General features: G+C 34.9%; 1 protein-coding gene across 12 annotated transcripts in view; it reads left to right on the top strand.

Annotated features, from left to right (window-relative positions):
* Positions 1-21,419, top strand: part of LOC123538148 (tensin-3-like) — a 438,691-nt gene that overhangs the window by 90,822 nt on the left and 326,450 nt on the right. The gene's annotated exons all lie outside the window — the stretch shown is intronic.

Raw genomic sequence — 21,419 nt, 5'->3', positions numbered from 1 at the left:
TTTTAGCTCTGGTATCCCCTAAATAGGACAAGAACACCCATTTGTAACATTAGGCAGAGGATTTTATAATGATGCTACCGACCAAGTTTGATGAAGTTATGACATGTGTCATTCACAGGTATTTCTATTTTTAGCGATATTGACCGTTAATTCTCCCTATTTTAACAAATTTGGGAGAACACTCTATAATGATGCAACAGAGTTTGATGAAGATCCATCAAGAAGTTCATAAGAAAAAGTCGTTTAAATGTCTTTCTATTTTAGCTCTAACGGCCCTGTATCTCCATTTGAACAAATATGCGGGAAGATCTTGTAATAATGTTTCTTACCATGTATAGTGAAGATCCATCAAGCGTGTCATTTAAATGTTTTTCTGTTTTTAGCTTTAGCGGTTCCTAAAGGGGTCAAATGGAACCGTCTGAACAACTTGAGAGGGGATCTTGCAAGAATGTTACAGACCAAGTTTGGTGTAATTCTGACAAGCAGTTTCAGAGACGATGTAAGTTGTAGACTATTAACGACGGACAATCCTCCTATACTAATAGCTCACCTTGAGCCTTTGGTTCCGATGAACTGATAATACTAGATAAAACTCCTTTTAAATTGAAACATTTGGAAACAAAAACTATAGTGGCATATTTCTGCCAAAGCCATGAGATAGCTAGGTAGCTATCACGATAATTTGTAAACTTTCCAGGATCGTTTCAGCAATAAATGATATTTTCTAGATATTTTTATTCATTCGCGTTAATGCTTAGAACTGCCACGAGATCCTCGGTAACTATCACGATATTTTAAACTTTCCAGCAAAGTTGTGCATTTTTCTAAAAGTATTATGGCAATATTTTTTTATTCGATATGCCTTTTTTCCAGGAAACTTTAGGCTATTGCGTTAGACTTTTCAGAAAAGTTCGAAATATCAATATCTAGTGAAGTTAAATAAGTTTATATTCCAAATTAGACAGAAGCTCAGCATTTTCCGTAACATGGTTTTCGTTGATTGAAAGAGCACAGAGAATGGCCATACCAAGAGCCGAGCCGTGAGAAAACCAACATAGTGGCATTGATCCAGACCAGCCTGCACATCCGCACAGTCTGGTCAGGGTCCATGCTGTTCGCTTTCATTGCAATTAGAGAAACTTTTTAGCGAACAGCATGGATCCTGACTAGACAGTACGGATGCGCAGGCTGGTCTGGATCCATGCTGGTCGCAAAGCCACTATGTTGGTTTTCCCATGGCGCGACTGACAAAAAAAATCGTAAATTTTCCGGCAAACTTTAGAAAGTCTATGGTGATAAGGGCGTTGACTGTCCATATATATGTTATTCCTAAAGGGATGTGACATTTCTTCTATTATACACACACTTTCTTTCAAGAAAAGTTGATGTACATGGTAATGAAAATAAAATGCCATTTCCCATTGTTAGTGCATGTGTAATGTTGCCTGAAGTTATTGATGTGCACACTTTTCACGTGGTCATCAAGAAAAATAAGTGTACCTGAACTACATATATATAAATTATACGAATGGAGGTTATGGAAGGGTCATATAAGGAAAAATGCAGGTTAAAGTCTTCCACGTGTTAAGAGTTCTAAATTATGTTTAATTTTTTTGTAAAGTTGTCAAGCTGAGACTCGTTTAATCTTTCACATAGTAAACATGCGAGAGGTTCCGGCGTAAAAATTCGAGAGGTTCAGGTGTCATATATAGTCATTTTCAAGATTTTAATCGGTAGTTCGTTCTCCACTGGAAGTGGACAACGGTTTAAGGTACTTCCACACATCTAATAGACATGCGATTGATAAAAAATGCAAAACCGCTGGAAAATGACTCTGTCGATTTCCTCCATTTTGATATTTGTAAAAGTCTCAGACACTTTTTTGAAACCGTTTTTGAATGATGGTTATAATCGCGGCCCGCATTCAGCAACGTTAAAAGATTGAAATAATAGATATTCAAGTTGTCATAATTTTGTTCACAGCAAAAGTTTGCAAAGTTGTCCGTAGCTACAGAAAATCTATGTAAAATTTCATTGCTCACTGAAGAAAATTAAGAATGGCAACGAAAAACGAAAATTATACATTTTACATCTATGATTCAGACTTTAAGCGTTGTTGAATACAAGTTCAGAATTCATCACTACGGTTTCATATTCCACCTTTTCTTTCTTTTTTTTTCTTAAATAGCATGAAAATGTTATATAAAACCTGACTAGTTTTGAAACATAGTCTTGATACCAGTCTCAGAAATTATCATTGTTATTGGCTAATTCTAAACCTTGACTCGTAAACAACCTGTGTGATTTTTGGTTCAAAGATAAGACTGCAAACTAGTTTTATAATGTAATATAATAGATATTTTTTCTTTTGACGAAACAAAATAGTAAAAATATCTATATATTTTTAAAGTAATAGTAATGACTATCTAGAAAATGTAGACACTTTACCTTAAAGCGGGCGTTGTGATGTAACGTCTGGATGTTTTCTATTTCACAGACGATTTTGTCATTTCAAAAATCTGCAATTTTCAACCTATGCAACATTCAGTCAAATAAAAATGTTAAACACAGAAAAATAACAATAAACTGAGCTGTCACTATTAGTGACAAATGCCCCCGAAGCGGGCCCAAGAAGGTGACAGTTGTCTGCGCAAAATATGCTAGAACTGTTTAGGTATAAATCATTTTGTGACCTTGACCTAAGAGACCCGTATCGTAAGCGCGACACACCTTCTCGATATGGTTGACATTTGTGTCAAATTATTTCAAATCCCTTGATGAACGGCAGAGTTACGGACCAGGCAAGAGACAGGCCATGTGAACCTTTGACTTCTAAGCGTGACCTTGACCTTGGAGCTAGGGGTCTCGGTCTTGCGCATGACACATCATCTCATTATTTGGAACGTTTACGTCATGATTGACTCCTTTACTCGGTGGCAGAATTATGGACCGGACAAGAAACAGACCATGTTAACATTTAACCTCTAAGTGTGATCTTGACCTTAGAGCTAGGGGTCTTGATCTTGCGCTTGACACGTCCGCTCATTATGGTTAACAGTCATGCCAAGTTATTTAAAGATCCCTTTACGGATGGCAGAGTTACAGCATGGACAAGAATTTACACGGACGTTCCTACATATGGATACTTATGTGGCTACTCTTTTGTTCTCTCTATTGTTCTTTTACCCACATAAAAGCCTTACGGAATGAATGACATCAAAGAAAAAGTACAGTTACCTATGTGAGCTCGGACACACGCACACACGGACGGACAGTGCGATTTTAATATGCCCACCTTCGGGGCATAAAAAGTACTTGGTTCCTTAATTGAATTTTTTTATTACATGATAATCACCTTAACGACCAAACTTGCACGCATGGCACGATATTCTCGTGTGTTTGGCGGGAAATCGGATATTGTGGCTATATAAGAAGCAACACGTGGTGTTTGCGCTATCCAGTCCCGAAACCACTGACAGAAACACGGATCTCAAGGTAAGAATTTAATTTTTCATTGTACGATTTTTTTTACATTCTGTATCCTTTAAAAACATTTTCATACTTAAATAATCGGCAATTTATGAATCTGTTAAGCTTTTTAGAAAATTAAAGACGATAAAATCCCATGTATACGTACTTTTAGTAAACGTGTGTTACACCGGATAGGATGTAGGGCTTATAAGGACACGTAGTTCCGAGTCGTAAAGTGGGACCATCTAACCAGTAAACCGTTAGTTTTAAAAGAAATATACATTGTTGAAAGTAATCCGGAAACTATGCATGGTTTCTCAGCTTACAAAATATACGGCTTGGTATTTTAATGAACCATATATGTCTTCTGTATATCTCTTTTGACACTTTACTGAACTTTGCTAAAAGTCCTATGCAATACCTGCCCTTATTGATTCTTAACGAGATATCAATCTTGTATTTCATCCATCGGGTTATAGACGTATTTTCTCCTGTCGGCACAAACACCTAACCCTACCGTCTCGGTATTCCCGCAACGAAACGCAAACTAAGGCGGTCCAGAAACGGTCCTTATCCCTGCAGTATGTGACGCCCGGAATTTGAAAAAATAAACACATCTTGTTAGAACATTTATAGACAATGATTATTCTTACAGATGTTGCCGTACGTTGTGTGTGCCGTCCTACTCGTGACGTCATTTGCAAATGCAAATGAATTAGATGTCGACACTTTGGAGGGTAAGTACTTACATCTGTATGTGAAACTTTTAAAACACAATAGAATTCTTTTTATGCCCCCAAAGGGAGGCATATTAGTTTTCAACTGGTCGTCCGTTCGTTCGTTAGTTCGTTAGTTAGTTCGTTCGTCACAACGTTAACAGGTCTAGGAAAGTGGAATATTTACAGATTATCTGTAAATTTACAGAAAATCTATAAATTTACAGATTTTTCAATCTGTAAATTTACAGATTGTGTGTATGAAAACTGATGAAATAACATTTATCCTCAAAACCGCAGCTTGTAATTAATTGGTTTATTTACAGCATGCATAAATTAAGGTCATTTGTGGGGTTCAGCCATTTTTGTTGACTTTGATTTTTTGGCATTTTCAGAAAAATCAAAGTCAACAGAACTGACTGAAAGTTACAGTTGACCTTTATTTATACATACCATAAGTAAATCAATTAATTTCAAGCTGCGATTTTGTGTCTAAATATAATTTTAGCAGTTTTCAAACACTTGATCTGTAAATTTACAGATTGAAAAATCTGTAAATTTTTAGATTATCTGTAAATTTACAGATAATCTGTAAATACTCCACTTTCCTAGACCTGGTTAATGTTTTGCATGAAGGCACTTTACTCGCGAACCACTGCACCCAGGACCTTCAAACTTCACGTGCTGATAGTACTTATTGAGTACACCACCCATACTGACTTTGGGGTCACCAGGTCAAAGGTCAAGGTCACAGTGGCCAACGTTAACCTTTTGCATGAAGGCACTTTACTCGCGAACCACTGCACTCAGGACCTTCAAACTTAACATGTTGGTAGTACTTATTGAGTATACTACCTCTACTGACTTTGGGGTTACCAGGTCAAAGGTCAAGGTCACAGGGGCCAACGTTATCTTTTTGCATGAAGGCACTTTACTTGCGAACCACTGCACCCAGGACTTTCAAACTTCACATGCTGATAGTACTTACTGAGTACACCACCCCTACTGACTTTGGGGTCACCAGGTCAAAGGTCACTGTCACAAGGGCCAACATTAACTTTTTGCATGAAGGCACTTTACTCGCGAACCACTTCACCCAAGACCTTTAAACTTTACATGCTGATAGTACTTATTGAGTACACCACCCCTACTGAGTTAGGGGTCACCAGGTCAAAGGTCAAGGCGCTGCGGGGGCATTTGTCACCATTAGTGACAGCTCTTGTTTTTTAAATTTTCAGCATTAAATAGAACACTATTGTATTGTGCTTCTTAGTTCTCTTTCAAACATCCGCCGTGAATGGGAACCAAGACGTTCACGTATTGCGGTTGATGCGACACCGACCAAGATTAAGATTTTACCTGACACAAGATTCTATACATTTTATACATATCTAAATCCGAGGATTTCCGTACCAGCATATTAATGTGTGTTTTCTTATTGGTTATTTTCATAAAGTTGTGCACCCGTCCAGTAAATGCTGATTTAGGTCTGACCTCGCACTAGTAGATTTACTGTATTCAGAAAACTCCATGGTATGTGAAATGGATTTTCTTGAAGCGAGACCTGACCATGCGACTTACCTTACCACATTAAGAGTTGTTACAAAAGTTTCCCATCACTGCTATTCTATATTTTTAGATTGAGCGGTATTAGTTTTTTATTGCTACTTTCAAATGCTAGACTCGTTTTTATTTTTTTATTTTATTTTTTTTTTATTTTATTTATTTATTTTGTATTTTGCAGTCCAGTAGGGCCGTGTTCATCAACGACTCGTGTCTGAAACTGAAAAAAACTACACTTCAAATGTCTGATTTATTTCACACTGTCATTAATTTAGCACAAATTGTAATTAAACTTCGCATGAGTATGCATTCCGTAGCAACAAATCGGTCAGAAAAAAATCATAAAAGATTTGAAATGAGCAAAGTTACGACAAATCGCAATTACACACGTACAATATTGAATACGTGTCCTATTCTATTTACATTTGTAACTTTATATAATTGCAGGGTTCCAGTCCGCAATTTATGGAAAGATCATGGCACATTTAGATGCCGAATACCAACTCCTTCAGCCCGCCATTGCGCAACAAAACCAGAGCATGGAACGGTGTAGGGGTCTGATCAGCGCAGCTCAGGAAACATGTAAAACATGCGCTAGCAGTCGTTGCCAAGGGTATGTTATTATATAATTCTATATATCACCGGTCTGTAGTTTGTGATATTGACCAGGCTGTAGTTAAATACTTAATTTTGCCGGCTAGATCTAAACTTCAAAGAAAATTCCGAACTTGCTCCTGATACGTTAAAGATATGAAAAAGTAACGGCCGTGTTCTGATAGGAGTCCATTTCGATGGACACAAGGCACCACGTGCTACTGCTATGAAAAGATCTGCAGTGATAAATTGGTTGTCACAACTCATTTGACCGCGTAAAAATAATAAATGTAACCTGTATAACATTCTATTAAATAACCATTAATTCTTTATTTGCAGGGACTTCGGAGACTGGATCATGGTAGGATTTTATTTCTTTGACTTTACATACAATATTTTATCTAGAAATGACTTGTTCTCCAACCAGATTGCTTTAGTTAGATAAACTCGTACATCTTAAAGGCGCTCACCAGTAACACTTCAGACATTCATTTGTCACAGAAAAAGTATGTATTTTATATCTACTATGCAGGTGGGTCATAATTAAGGTAACAAGTCTGTGATTTCCGTTCAGAGATAAATCTGTAGCCACAAGAACTTCTTTAATTATCGGTATGAAATACAAGTTGAAATCATAACCTTCATTGGTGTGATTAAATGCAATAACGTCGAATTGAACGGATTATCATCACAATTGCTTTCACCCCGCAGTTTGCAGTTATTTAAAAAATGGTCTGATTTAATTAGACCTACATGTTTCTTTCACCGAAATATGCTACCATATCTACAAATATTTGACATTTTATGGATCGGGTTTTGCTTTGTAGTGTTAATAAGTGACAACGTTTCATTACAACAGGGTGGCTTTGGTGAGATGGCTGGCTGGTTTAAGGGAGCTGGCAATAGTTTCGTCGACTGGCAAGGCTGGCAGGACCTTGGCGGCTTCTTCGGGGATATTGGTGACTGGTTCGGAGGTGCCGGAAATAGCTTCGTCAATTGGAAGGGTTTTGATGACATGAAAAACTTTTTCGGCGGTATGTAAAATGTGTTTTTTATAGATCTACAAGACTCTGTAAAGCATAGAACATTCATTTAATTAAACCAGAGTCGATTTAATGGTGATTCGAAATATAAAGACCTGTACGCTTTTATGTGGTTCAATAACGTGTTTAGAAACAATGCCGTTGCAACAGCTTTACGAAAATGTTTATGGTATATCGTTGTTATTCAGCTAGCTTGCCGAATATTGGTGTTTCCCACTAAATATCCGCTGTCTTAAGTTTCTGGACGTTCATAGTTAAAAGGGTTTTACATTCTCGCTAACCTTGCTATGTAACCTTTATTGTGCATTAGTCAGAGGAAAATTCATTTGGAGCTACAATCCATACTCCTTAGTCTACCAAGAACAGTGTTCTGAAATTCTTTCTTTATTTGGGTTTTTGAGGGGGAGGGGGTTGTTGTTTTTTGACAAAGGAATAAAATATTACTCTTCTGTTCTGGTACCCAGCACTATTTGAGAGTATCCATAGCTGCTAGGAACCAGGACCTTCTTTCTATTGTCGTAAATATATTACCGTAGTCTGGTCTGTTAGCCGGTATATTTACATGGCATGGCGGAACCTGTATGTTGAATTCCATTCAAGTAATACATATTTATTGATACGCAGGAGCAGGGTGTGCACGGATGGGGAGGCAACATATCCTTTGGCCACCCCAACCTTTACCCAAAATATTTAGATGTCAACTCAAATAGTGATACATGCCGCACATTACCGTTTTTTTTTTTCTAATGTATGCGATAGTAAATGCATAACAATGGAAAACAGTTTAGATTTAAATCAAAATGTAAGAAATAATTTGAATTCTAGTGATACGCCCGCGCCGCGATCGGAAAGGTCAAATTGTAGAACACCGGGTACAAATGAAAATTCACATAAAAGTTCAAAAAATGATGTAACCGTTGAACATACTTCTTTGAAAATCCTATCATTAAATGTATGTGGATTAAAATCGAAAGTGTATACACCAGAATTTATTGAGTTACTGCAAAGGTATAATATTATAGGTTTGCAAGAAACAAAACTAGATAATTTGGATTACATTGACGTTAAGAATTTTGATTTTTACCGCAAGTGTAGGAAAGATATAGTTAGAAATGGACGGAAGTCAGGCGGACTCGCGTTACTTGTTAATAAAGACGTATCAAAATTTGTAAAAGTGATAGAAACAGATTGTAAACTTGTTTTATGGTTTAGTATTTCTAAACAGCTTTCACAGTCAGATAGCGATATTTTGTGCGGTGTTATCTATATTCCTCCCGAGTATTCAGAATACTCATCTGAGGACCCATTTATGGAGATTCAATCCGATTTTATTAACATTTCGCATAATTATAACGCATTGTGTCTTTTTGGGGATTTGAACTCGAGAACTAAAAGCTTGAACGACTACATTGTTGTAGATCAAGATTTTTTCGATTCGCAGAATTTAGATGATATATATGATGAGTATAATGTTGAAATGACAAATTTTGAATCCTCCTCAAGTGTATACAAAAAAAACGTATTAACATGGATAGCTCAGTAAATAATTATGGTTACAGATTAATAGATTTTCTACAGTTGAATAATTTGTATATTTTAAACGGAAGAACCAGGGGCGATATACCAGGAAAAGTAACATGCAAAAATGTTAGTACTGTAGATTATTTCTTATGACATCAAATTTGTTCAAGAATGTATGTTCATTACAAGTGTTAGATTTTTGTCCAATGTATTCTGATGCACATAATCCGTTATGTGTCTCGTTTGATATTGAACACTGTCATGTTAAAAATGATACAACACCGAATTTTCCAACTGTAAAACTCTGGGATAATGCAAAATTGAATAATTTTGTTCAAAACATTGATAGACTTGAAGTGCAAAAAATTCAAAATAAATTACAGGAGCTAGAACAACATAATTCATTTAACCAAGAAACAGCGGATGATGTTGTAACATCAATATCTGAACTGTTTTTAAAATGTTCGCAAGAGTCTTTTGGTTATCATAATTCACATAGTAACAAAAATGGCAATAAAACATCTGACTGGTTTGGGTTACAATGTAAAAAGTCCAGAAGGGACTTCCATAGAGCTAAGTATTTATATAAATTAAGGAAAACTGAAAATAATAGAAATAATCTAAAAATACAAAGTAAGAAATATAAGAAAACTATGAAATTTTATCATGACAAATCCCATAAAAGAGATATTGAAAAATTACGCAAACTTAAAAACTGTGATCCTAGGAAATATTGGAAAGTTATAAATGAGAAAAATCAAAATAGTAAACCCGAAGCAAATATTTCAGACTTGTATAATTATTTCAAAAATGTAAATTTTTCCCATAATATCGAGGAAGGCATTAATGATATTGTACCAAGTGAACAACTGAATAACAACATAAATATTCCAATTACACAAAATGAAAATTAAAAAACAATAAAGCGAGTGGAGTGGATAAAATTGTAAACGAACATATTAAGTCTACATATCACATCATGAAAGGTATATATTTGAATCTTTTTAATCTTGTTTTTAATAGTGGAGTTATTCCAGAATCGTGGACTATTGGTGTTATAAATCCCATTTACAAAAACAAAGGTGATATTTTAAAGCCAGAAAATTACCGACCTATTACACTTCTTAGCTGCTTGGGCAAATTGTTTACGTGTGTAATTAATAACAGATTGACTAAATATATAGAAGAAAATAATGTTTTGCACAACTGCCAAGCAGGATTTAGAAAAAAATTTTCAACATCTGATAACATGTTAATACTTCACCATTTAATTCAGTACCAAAGTACTAACAGGGGAAAATTGTTCTGTGCCTTTATTTATCTTAAACAAGCGTTTGATACTGTATGGCGAAAAGGACTTTGGCAAAAACTTTTGAATCTTAATATTAACGGTAAATGTTTGAAATTAATCCAAAATATGTACCAAAACATAAAATCGTGTGTTAGAGCAAATTCTGAGTGTTCGCAATTTTTTACATGTAATGTCGGCGTTCGACAAGGAGAGAACTTGTCACCTCTTTTGTTTTCATTATATTTAAATGATCTCAATGATTTCTTTCTTCAAAATAACTTTGAAAGCGGTGTTACTATTGCAAGATATCAAAACGGTGCACTACGTGACTTTTTAAAGATTTTTATATTACTCTATGCTGATGACACTGTTATATTATCAGAATCAGAAACAGGCCTGCAGAAAGCTTTAGACCTTTATGGCCAATATTGTGACCAGTGGAAACTGACAGTAAATACTTCAAAGTCTAAAATAATAATTTTCTCTAGAGGACGTCAGCCTAACTGTAATTTTCTTTTTAAAAATGAACGTATGGAAATAGTAAATGAATATAAATATCTAGGTATTTTGTTTAGCAGAAATGGCTCTTTTAATAAGTGTAAATCTCATATTGCATCTCGAGCAACACGAGCTATGTACAGTTTGATTAGAAATTCACATCGCCTTGATCTCCCAGTAGATCTTCAAATTGACTTATTTAATAAAACAATCAAGCCTATTTTGTTATATGGTGCTGAAATTTGGGGAACAGGAAATAATGAAGTAATCGAACGAGTACAGTTGAAATTTCTGAAGTACGTTCTAAAACTTAAAAGATCGACACCGGGTTACATGGTATATGGCGAGACAGGTTGCATGCCTATAAATATCGATATAGAAGAAAAAAATTATATCTTTCTGGTCAAGAATTGTCAACAATGAAAATGATGATTTTCCTACCAAACTCTCCTCCATTATCTATAAAAATATGTATGCTATTAGCAGAAATTGTAACCACGAATCTTTTAAAAAAAATGTCCGTGGCTGTATGCTGTTCAATCTATCTTAATTAAGTGCGGTTTTAATAATATATGGGATCAACAAACATTCACAAATAGCAAATGGCTTAAAATGGCAGTTAAATATAAACTAAAGGATTTATTTATAAACGCATGGTACTCGTTAGTTGAAAATTCTAGCAATAGCACATTCTATAGATTATTCAAGACTTCATTTGGTCAAGAAAAATATCTATCAAATACCCCAAAGTCTCTATTGTATTCTGTCATAAAATTTCGCACGAGAAACCATAGGTTACCTGTAGAAACAGGAAATTGGACAAGATTACCATTAAACCAAAGAACATGTAACAACTGTGAAAATAAGTTAGGAGACGAGTTTCATTATCTTTTCGAGTGTAACCTGTTTTCAAATGAACGAAAAAAATTTATCAAACCATATTTCTTCAGAAATCCGAATGTATTTAAATTGGAACAACTTATAAATACTGGAAATAAAAAAGAGTTTTTAAATTTGTGCAAATTTGTTAAAATTATATTGTCACAGCTAAGATAAATGAATTTTGTATTTTCATCTCCGTACATTTTATGACTCTCCGATGCCCGAATGGGGGCATCATTTATTTATTTATATATTTATTTATTATATTGTAATACTGACATATGAAATCTAGATATGAAAGGCGTTATTGTGAAAACATCATATTTTGTTAGAATTGAATTGTACTAATATTTTCTTATGAGCCTCCAATATATTGTTAAAATATCTTACCTCATTTATTCATGTATTCATGAAATGAGTGAAATAAAAGGTTTTGACTTGACTTGACTTGACTTGACTTTTGTCAGGAATGACAGTAGATATTATAGGGAGATAAAAACCAATTTGAGACAGAATTTAGAAGTAGTCATTAGGATTGTTAGGATTTTAGTTCATCACATGTTTGACGTCACGTGAGTGTTATAAAAGCCATTAATAAGAACGATAATAAGCTATCATAATAAACTAGTGTGTAATAAAGCTTTAACGTTGGCGTCATTTTTTGTATGGGAGGCGTTGGTCAAATTGACATGTTCATATAATAAAAGAAAGTAGAATTTTTGATGTTTCGACACGAGAGGCTAACATGCGATAAAAAGATTATTACATATGTGACTTTCCACATTGAATTAAATTCGTTGAAAAATTCGGCAGAGCCTCGCATTTTATTTTATTCAACTCGTTTAATAAATTCAATATGAGAAAACACTCGTGTAATATCCTCTATCTTCTATTTTCATGTTTTTTTTTTGTTGTTTCAGGGAAAATAGGACCGGTTTAGCTGGACGCTTCCCCCCTGCCCCCCCCCCCCCCCCCCCCCCCCCCCCCCCCACACACACACACGCAACATTTTAGTTTAGTTCACTCCTACGCAAATGCATCCATGTTTACTTGTGTATTGTAAATTTTGAATGTTTCAGGCATTGGCAATGCATTTTCAAGCGGGTTCAACACTGTTAAAAACACTTTCGGCAATTGGGGCAATTCTATTGGCAGTGGACTGAGCAATTTTGGAAAATCATTTACCAGTGGATTGTCCAGTAAGTATTGAATTTGGGTTTATTTACGTTTCACGGATTTATATTTGGCAAAATACGAAACTAAATTCTGACGACGGTTATACTCTACATTAATAGAACCAGTAAGTACATTCACTGTTAAAGAAACCTTCAAAAGTAAAGTGTGTTAAATTTACCTATTAAGCCAATTGTATTGTAACTTCATTCCTTGGCATCCGCTTATTATTTACATCATTAATGTACATTTTTTCGCTTTCAGAAATTTGTTCAGTCCACAAAACGATAGGCTATAAGTTAATACAGCAATTTTATGATATTAATTTCGAGCGAGCGTTAGCCAACAATGAATTTAGAGAAAAATGTATTGAAATTCTAATTGCTACAGACTACTTTTAAACTTCAAAGTGTGATAGCACACTTGTATAATTTGTCTTATATCCTCGAACTAATTACAAGAAAACAAATCAATTTTAGCTACATGTATGTATTCTGCGATTATCGATTATGTCTTGGATTAAAATGTTCATGCAATTTCAATATTTCCATAGTATTTGATTTTATATCACGTATATTCTTTAGGTGTATTTGGACGACGTCGCCGTGACGTTGGACCACTTGCAATGACGTCACGCAAACTTCAGATGATCAGACATCGTTATATGGCGAAACGAGTGGAGGAACTTGACCCAGAAACCAGACGGTGTATGGAGCAATGTAACGAATGCACACCTTTCCTCGGAGACCAAACTGCATTAATAGGCGGAGGTGAGTTTGGTTCCCGAGTTAATGCTGCCTTCAGTTATGTAACGGTGGTCTTGTTCTATTAATTCAATACAATCTGATTTTGCAACTTCCCCACACATATGAAGTTGATTATTACTGGTGTAGTGTCGATCTGATTGTCACTGAAAATGGTGGAAGTGGGGAAACTTTTTTTTTATATTCCATCAGTCACATCCTTGTTAAATTGAAAGCATCTTACTGCTACAGGATTATAAAAAATGACCAGATTTTTTTTCATTTTTATTAGATTTCGTATGAAGATATACTTTAGAAGGAAGTTTCTTTCTTGAACTTTGTCACTAAAGTGACGTAACCATATGAAATTAAAGACCTATGATTTTATTACCATAGCATTTGTTAACGAACCAATAAATTTGAGCAAAGTAGTTGTGGTAAAATATTTGAATAAAAATAAGCATTTCAATTAAAAATCGCATAACGAGCATAAAGACGATGGCGTTTAGCGAGAAGTCCTAGTGTAGTCCTAGTGTAGATAAGAAAATTTTGTAGGACCATCTTTTAAACAGGCAGTGTAAATGTAAAAAAAAAAGTATAGTTTAGCTAAAAGTTCCAGCTTTCAGATTATCAGTTTTGAATAACACCAATTATGATTTTCAGTGTGTGGTGATCAGATCTTACTTGATCAAGCAGCAATGTCGGAGGTGATGACCAACATGCAGGCGCTCTTCAATGCCAATGGAAACCCCCTACAAGGAACAACGCCAATCGTCTCCAAGGTTAGTCAGTTATTAAACAATGTCGAGCTTTCAATCTATTTCTCTCAGTAAATGTCTTAAAACCAATAGCGAGCGAAGAAATATATTTCTTCTCAAGATCATAATGTGTTAATATGAGTACCTAATTTTGGACATAAAAGTATACCCTTCCAGTAGAATAGTCGTGCAGCCGCCAATTAAGTTACTTTTTTAAGTTTTTATCTAGACAATTCGAAGGAAAGGTAGATCTACTACAGTCGTTAATTCGTTCCCATGCTTTAAGTCATATATGGAATTTTAGTGTTTTTTTAGAAATAAAAAAATGAATAAAATGAATACAAATAAAAAGGTTATGTGTGGAACACAACTATGGAACAAATTTTACTTTGTCTTCACACGAAGACTAATATAATGTTGGCAAAATGTCTTCCAATACAATCGCTACGATGCAAGGGTAGACTGTTCATTCGCATTTTCCACCAACTCCTATCCTGCATTGCGGAGAAGGTTAATTTTTGATAGCATTTTGTATTTTTCAAGAAATGTTTCTCAAACTGGTTATTTAATTTTACAGATTGAATTCGACCAGTCTGACTTTAGTTTTACCGACTTCAGTGTTGGAGGAGTTTACGTCACTGCAAAAACGCCCAATGGCGTGGTTAGGTACCCAAGTAACTACAGGTACAAGATGCAATCACCACAAACCACCGCCGACGAGATAGCGCAGGAACTGATTGAAAAATGGAATATTTAGATATTGAAACTGAACTTCTAGTGATATACAAGATTTTTGAATGAATATGGACTTTAACTTGCAGTTACTAGTATATTTAGGTTAATAACAATAATAAACAGTTTCAGCACGAGATTAATCTGTCCAAGGAAGCCATACAGCCAACAAATGTCTCGTGCAACATTAACAAAACCATCTGAATGTTTAGTTTTTGTTTAGTTTTTGATATTGTTAATTGTTTATGTTTTGCATTAATAAATGTTTGTGACTATAATGCATTTGTTTTATGCACATCTCATCGTACACATCTCCTCATTCTTCCCAATTCCATGCCGATATAATATTTGGTTTCATTTCATGCGTATGTGCATTTGTACGGAGCATTTGGAACTAAGCGGTGACGATCATTATCTCCCTTCATTCAATGACTGGGAACGTCCAGAGAACACTAGAAAAGTATTTAAGATTTTCAAAACATCACACTGACAAGTACAGCAACTTGATTACATTACTTACTAGACTTAAGAGCTACTGCACTCATCTCGGCCTTGATGTTGGTTTAGTTTTTTTTCAAAGATCAATTCAAACTTGCTGTACGGCTCTTTGACAATGTTCATTAGTATAACAAGTTGTGTTACTCTAAATGCAATATTTCCAGAATTATGCCGCTTTTTAGCTCACCCGAGCCAAAGGCTCAGGGTGAGCTATTATGATCGCTCAACGTCCGGCGCCCGTTCGTCGTCCGTCTACTTTCCTTTAAAAAAACATCTCCTCAAACACGAAGACAATGGTAATGAAACTTGACAGGGATGATCTTTGGATGGTCTTCTTTAAAAAAATTTCAAAGAATTGAATTCCGTACAGAACTCTGGTTGCCATGGCAACCGGAAGGAAAAATTTTAAAAATCTTCTTGTTCAAAACCACAAGGATTGGGGCTTTGATATTTGGTGTGTAGCATCATCTAGTGGGCTTCTACTAAGATTGTTCAAATTAATCCCCTAGGTTCAAATATGGCCCCGCCTCGGGGGTCACATGGTTCATATAGACTACTTAGAAAATCTTCCTGTCAAAAACAAAAGGACCTAGGGCTTTGATATTTGGTATGTAGCATCATATAGTGGGCCTCTACCAAGATTGTTCAAATGATCTCCCTAGGCTGAAATATGGCCCCGCCCAGGGGGTCACATGGTTTATATAGATGTATAGGAAAAAAAATCTTGTCTGAAACCACAAGACCTAGGCTTTTGATATTTGGTATGTAGCATTGCCTTGTGGTCCACTACCAAGATTGTTCAAATTACTCCACTGGAGTGAAAAGAGGCCCTGCCACGGGGTTCCCTAGTTTTACATAGACATATATAGGGGGAAAAATCTTCCAAGTTCAAGGTGTATGCCTTTGATATTTTGTATGTATCATTGCCTAGCTGATCTCTAACGAGATTGTTCTAATTATGTCCCTGGGATGAAAAGAGGCCCCGCCCCAGAGGACACTTGATATATGAGGTATGTAGGAAAAAATACTTCAAATATTATCGGATCATGTTTCCAAGACTGTTTAATTATATTTACCTGATGACCCAAAGTGATAAGGGTCACCCAACTGTGACCTTGACCTACTGACCTACTTTCTTGTTTAAGATACAGCCTTGACATTGGATGGCATGTACAGCTTTGAAACTTGTTTTTGAAACTTTAGCAAAGAAATCTGTTCAAGCAAGCAACTTTACTCAGGTGAGCGATATAGGACAATCATGACCCTCTTGTTTACTTTTACTTTTTTATAAAGGGCAATATATTCTTAACATGTACCTGTATTACACTTATTTAAAACTCTCTTTACTATCTCGACAATGTACATGTGTTTCACAACATGCGTAAGTACCTGCATTATTTCTAAACATATACCCCTTAAGTTTTTCATCGTTTTTCCAGTACAATGTTTTTAGCATTTGTACATATTACGTGAACGTCTTGTCTATCTTTCACGCAAATACATAGTTCCATAACCTTTAAATGAATTTCAACTAATCCCCGTCTTGGTTTGAAGATTCGCACTTGCATACAAAAATCTCTATCTTAACGATTACCTTATTCCCGACTTCTGAAGGCCCACATTTCATCCATAAAATATTTTAAATGCAATGTTAAAGTACAAATGATTTTTGTTAGTATCAGTCGGTTTGTTTTTACCTGATTGCTCGCAGAATTCATATAATAAACCTCGAAAGCTAGTCACTAGCTTCGTACTCATCCGTACTCTGTTTGTTCGTACTCAAAATAATTCGAATGTAAAGTTGTTATTCTTAAAATAATTGTGTTCCTGTTTATCATGTTTATCAATTTTTTTAGTTATATGCAAAATTATGTGTAATGTAACGTTTGTAATATCTAAAAATAAAAATAAGATGCTCAAAAACCTTCAAATCACGCTATTAGTAGTGTTGTTGCTATGTGTGCCCCGGTTATGGATATTTAAAACATGTTTACCGTTTCCAAGAACAACAAGAATGGTAAATAAAAAATATACCGAATCGTCAAGTCATCACATATGAAAACAATGCATTTAGTCGTCGTGTAATGTTTTTTTATGCAAGAATAGCGACAATACACGTTTGTTTTGTGTATTAACGCCTGCAGAAGCCCTTGGGATATGTTTGTGACCTCGACCTTCGGTCTCGGTCACAAACAATCCCGCGGGCTTCTGCAGACGTTAATACACAAAAAAACGTGTATTATCCCTACAATTGTACGATGATGATAATGCGCCGTGATATACTATCGTGTTTTCATCATCGTACTGACGCGTTTTCACCATCGTAATATCCAGATATTGCGTTTTATGTTTATCGTAGTATCGCGATCTCGTAATTTCATAATCGTACTATCGCGTTATCATCTTCGTACTATCGCGTTATCATTACCGTTCTTTCTCGTGTTGTCACCAGCGAATAGTACCATTTAAGGTCTAAACTGGCAGATTGAATCAACAAAAAATCTATTATTTGTGAAAACAATAGGCTGATTTGATAATTAGTTAACTTTTATGTATAAATACTAACATATGAAAGTGTTGTGGTGACTTAATATAATAAATATTTCAGATCTGATAATCTTGTATTTATTATAGTAACATGATTAGTAACTGAATAGATTTTGGGGTGGAAAAAGTACGAAAGCTGCACAATGTCGTTTTAAAGAAAGCATCTAAATTTTACCAGCTCAAGGTTAAAGGTTCGAACCTTTTGATTTCATGTCTGGTCCATTAATGAACGGGATTGACATGTTCCCCTTTCCAAGATAAAGTGCAGAACTTTTGCGCGGACTACGGGCGTTCAGGGTCAAGATCATCAGTGAAGGTCAAACGATACTGAACCTTTGGATTACATGTCTGTTCTATTTCTTATAAACCCATGGAAGGATTACCATGAAATTTGGGCGATATTCTCTCGTCCTGAAGACTATATGCAGAACCCACAAACAAATCATGCTGGCTGAAGGTCAAGGTCACTTATGTCAAAGATGTAAACCTTGGATATGACACTTTAATGACAGCTGCTTGAATGAAGGCGACACAAGTGTTTGAAGTGTTTCTAGGAAAACGTCTCTAGTTTCTCAGATTTATGGTGTTCAAGTATATAGATAACTGGCAGATAAGTGGGTATCTAACCACAAAGTTACCACATGAGAATGGTGATAACGCGACAGTACGATGGTGATAACGCGACAGTTCAATGATAATAACGCGATAGTACGATAATGAAATTGCCAAATCTCGATACTACGATAACGAAAAACGCGATATCACGATATTACGATGGTAAAAACGCGGTAGTATATCGCACTTTCGTCACCGAACTATCGTATTACTGCGTTTCCGTTATCGCGCTGTCATCATGGTGTTGTCTCGTTTTCGTTATCGTAGTTTTGTGATTTCGCTTTTTATCATCATTCTTTCGAGTATTGCGTTTCAGATCAACACATTCAAAGGCGATAGCCCTAATGGAATTCCGAACTTGTTAACATCATTGTCATGGCGGTTCAGATGAAACTTATTTTCAATACACATTGAATGTAGGAAATATTGTCAAATGTGTGATAAATTACATCAAACGCACTTATCCAGGTCCAGTTTAGAAAACCATCACTTATCTTACATGTGTTTACATAACAGACCAATCAGAACGGGCAAAACACTGCCTCATTCAAAAGTATGCGATTACCTTATTCCCGACTTCTGAAGGCCCACATTTCATCCATAAAATATTTTTAAATGCAATGTTAAAGTACAAATGTATTTTTGAAACCCCTATAATCTATTACATGTAAATGGATTCCAATCTTAAATCAATGTCGACAATGTCATGTATCCAGTTGCTAAGTTTACACTCGAATGTGTTCTGTTTTTATGATAGATCTAATACAGGCGACGTCATGACGTCATGGAAGCAGTTGACGTCGCTCTATAGCAACGCCACATTACATAAAGAAACAGACATCTTCAACTGCTATTTTAATATTTCATTATGGAATAACAATGGCAAAAGAAAGTTCTGGCTGTTTCGCGTGGGTTATGAGCCTTAAACGATCATGCAACGAGCAGGTATGTTTACATTATTTTTAAATGATAAAAAAACAACGGAAAATAGAAGTAAAGTACAAATTATAGATATTATTAAATTTCTTTATAAAGTACCTTATATAGTGAAAATACGCAAGTATAGTAAAGCTTCGTCGGTTTGTCTATTCAAATTAATTTCATCAAGTGAACATAAAACGAAATACAAAAGAATAAGTCTTAATAATTTCGATCTTTCGCCATTTTTTTTATTTATTTAAAATATTGACTGTGGTGTTATTTTAGGCGCTGTAGAGATAAAAGTATTACAGAATTCTATAATTGTTTGTACTTTATATGGATAAGAATATATAATAATTATTTTTTATTAATTTCTATTGTTAAGGTTCTGTTTGAAAACAGTAAACACACTTGTCTTTCTTTTGAAACTAAAGTTGTATTTTGTGTTGTTGTTTTTACAGTGGGCAAGGTTCAGAAACCGCTTCCGGCAAAGGTTCTATGCCAGAAGAGGCCAAACTGTAGATCCAAACACCGTTTTGAATGAAACGGGAACCAGTGACATGGTCATCAGTAAAACGCCCTACAAGTCAAACAAAATAGTGCCACTAAACGAAGCTGTTATAGCAGTTCAAAAAGGTTTGTTAATTTTATAATGCGAATTAGTGAAGTCGTATCCACATTTGTTAAGAAACAATCTGACTAAAGTACTTGATCTTCTAAACGAAGATCTGAGAACGACCCATTCACATTCGTCTTCTGTATATTTTGGATTTCCAGTATTGCTATTTTTATTTTATCCAATCAGACGACTTGTTCGAATGTCAAAGAGTAAGAAAAATGTGCAGTCATTCCAGGGCTCGAACCCGGGACCCCTCGCTTACCAAGCAAGTGGCCTACCGACTGAGCTAACCAGCTATCTGATACATTATGACATAAAAATTGTAAATATCAAAAGTCAAGGCTACAGGTAGATTTGCAGGATGTTGTAAGTTAGGCTCTGATTGGCTAGCGAAAGGGTCGTCAGAACGAGGCAATGAATAGGTCGTTCTCAGATCCTATGCGTAGCGTAATAGGATATGTATTTTAGTCAGATTGGTTAAGAAATTATTTGACGTAAAAAGTCCGTAGAAATGTACAAGCTCATGTATATTAACCAGGATGTATTTGTTAGATAGCAATTAACATACAGTAAGTAGGCATGTTTTCCAGCTCTATGAATCGTCTGTAATAATAATAATAATACTAATAATAATAATAATAACCTTATTTTAAGAAGGTAACACATAAAGATATATAACAGTGTTAGAACGTATTAATTAAACATCTTAAGTATTAAACATCTTAAGTTTCAATGTGGACTTCTGTTATATTAACGAAACAGTTCAACACACAAAAATAGATAAAAACTGATTCTCTAATTATAATATAAGACATATAATATTAAATTGTTTGATTTTATGTAAACTAGATTTCTTGGATATAAAGAATGGAATATCTTCGTTTCCATTTCTATTAAAGCTGATTTGAAAATTAAAAATGCAGGCATGTTTTACCTTTATCTTTTGTAAACTGCAGTGAAATCTTTACATATATGACTGTCTTTTTTTCTCATTTGAAGACTGAACGTTTCAATAGAGATATTACATACTGCTTTCAACTTTTAAAGAACAAACATAGCGCCGAGAGTTAGTCTATATGAATTGACTACCTATTTAAAAGGCTAGTGATTCTTTCCCCAATGTCTGTCTGCTCTAAAACATGCAATTTCTTTGCATATACACATGTATAATATTATATATATTTAAGGAGAATATGCAAATGTGAATTTAAAACTTTTGAGGGTTTTCTTCTGT

Source organism: Mercenaria mercenaria, chromosome 18, assembly GCF_021730395.1.
Source record: "Mercenaria mercenaria strain notata chromosome 18, MADL_Memer_1, whole genome shotgun sequence".
Taxonomy (NCBI): domain Eukaryota; kingdom Metazoa; phylum Mollusca; class Bivalvia; order Venerida; family Veneridae; genus Mercenaria; species Mercenaria mercenaria.
This window is presented reverse-complemented; position numbering and strand designations above follow the sequence as displayed.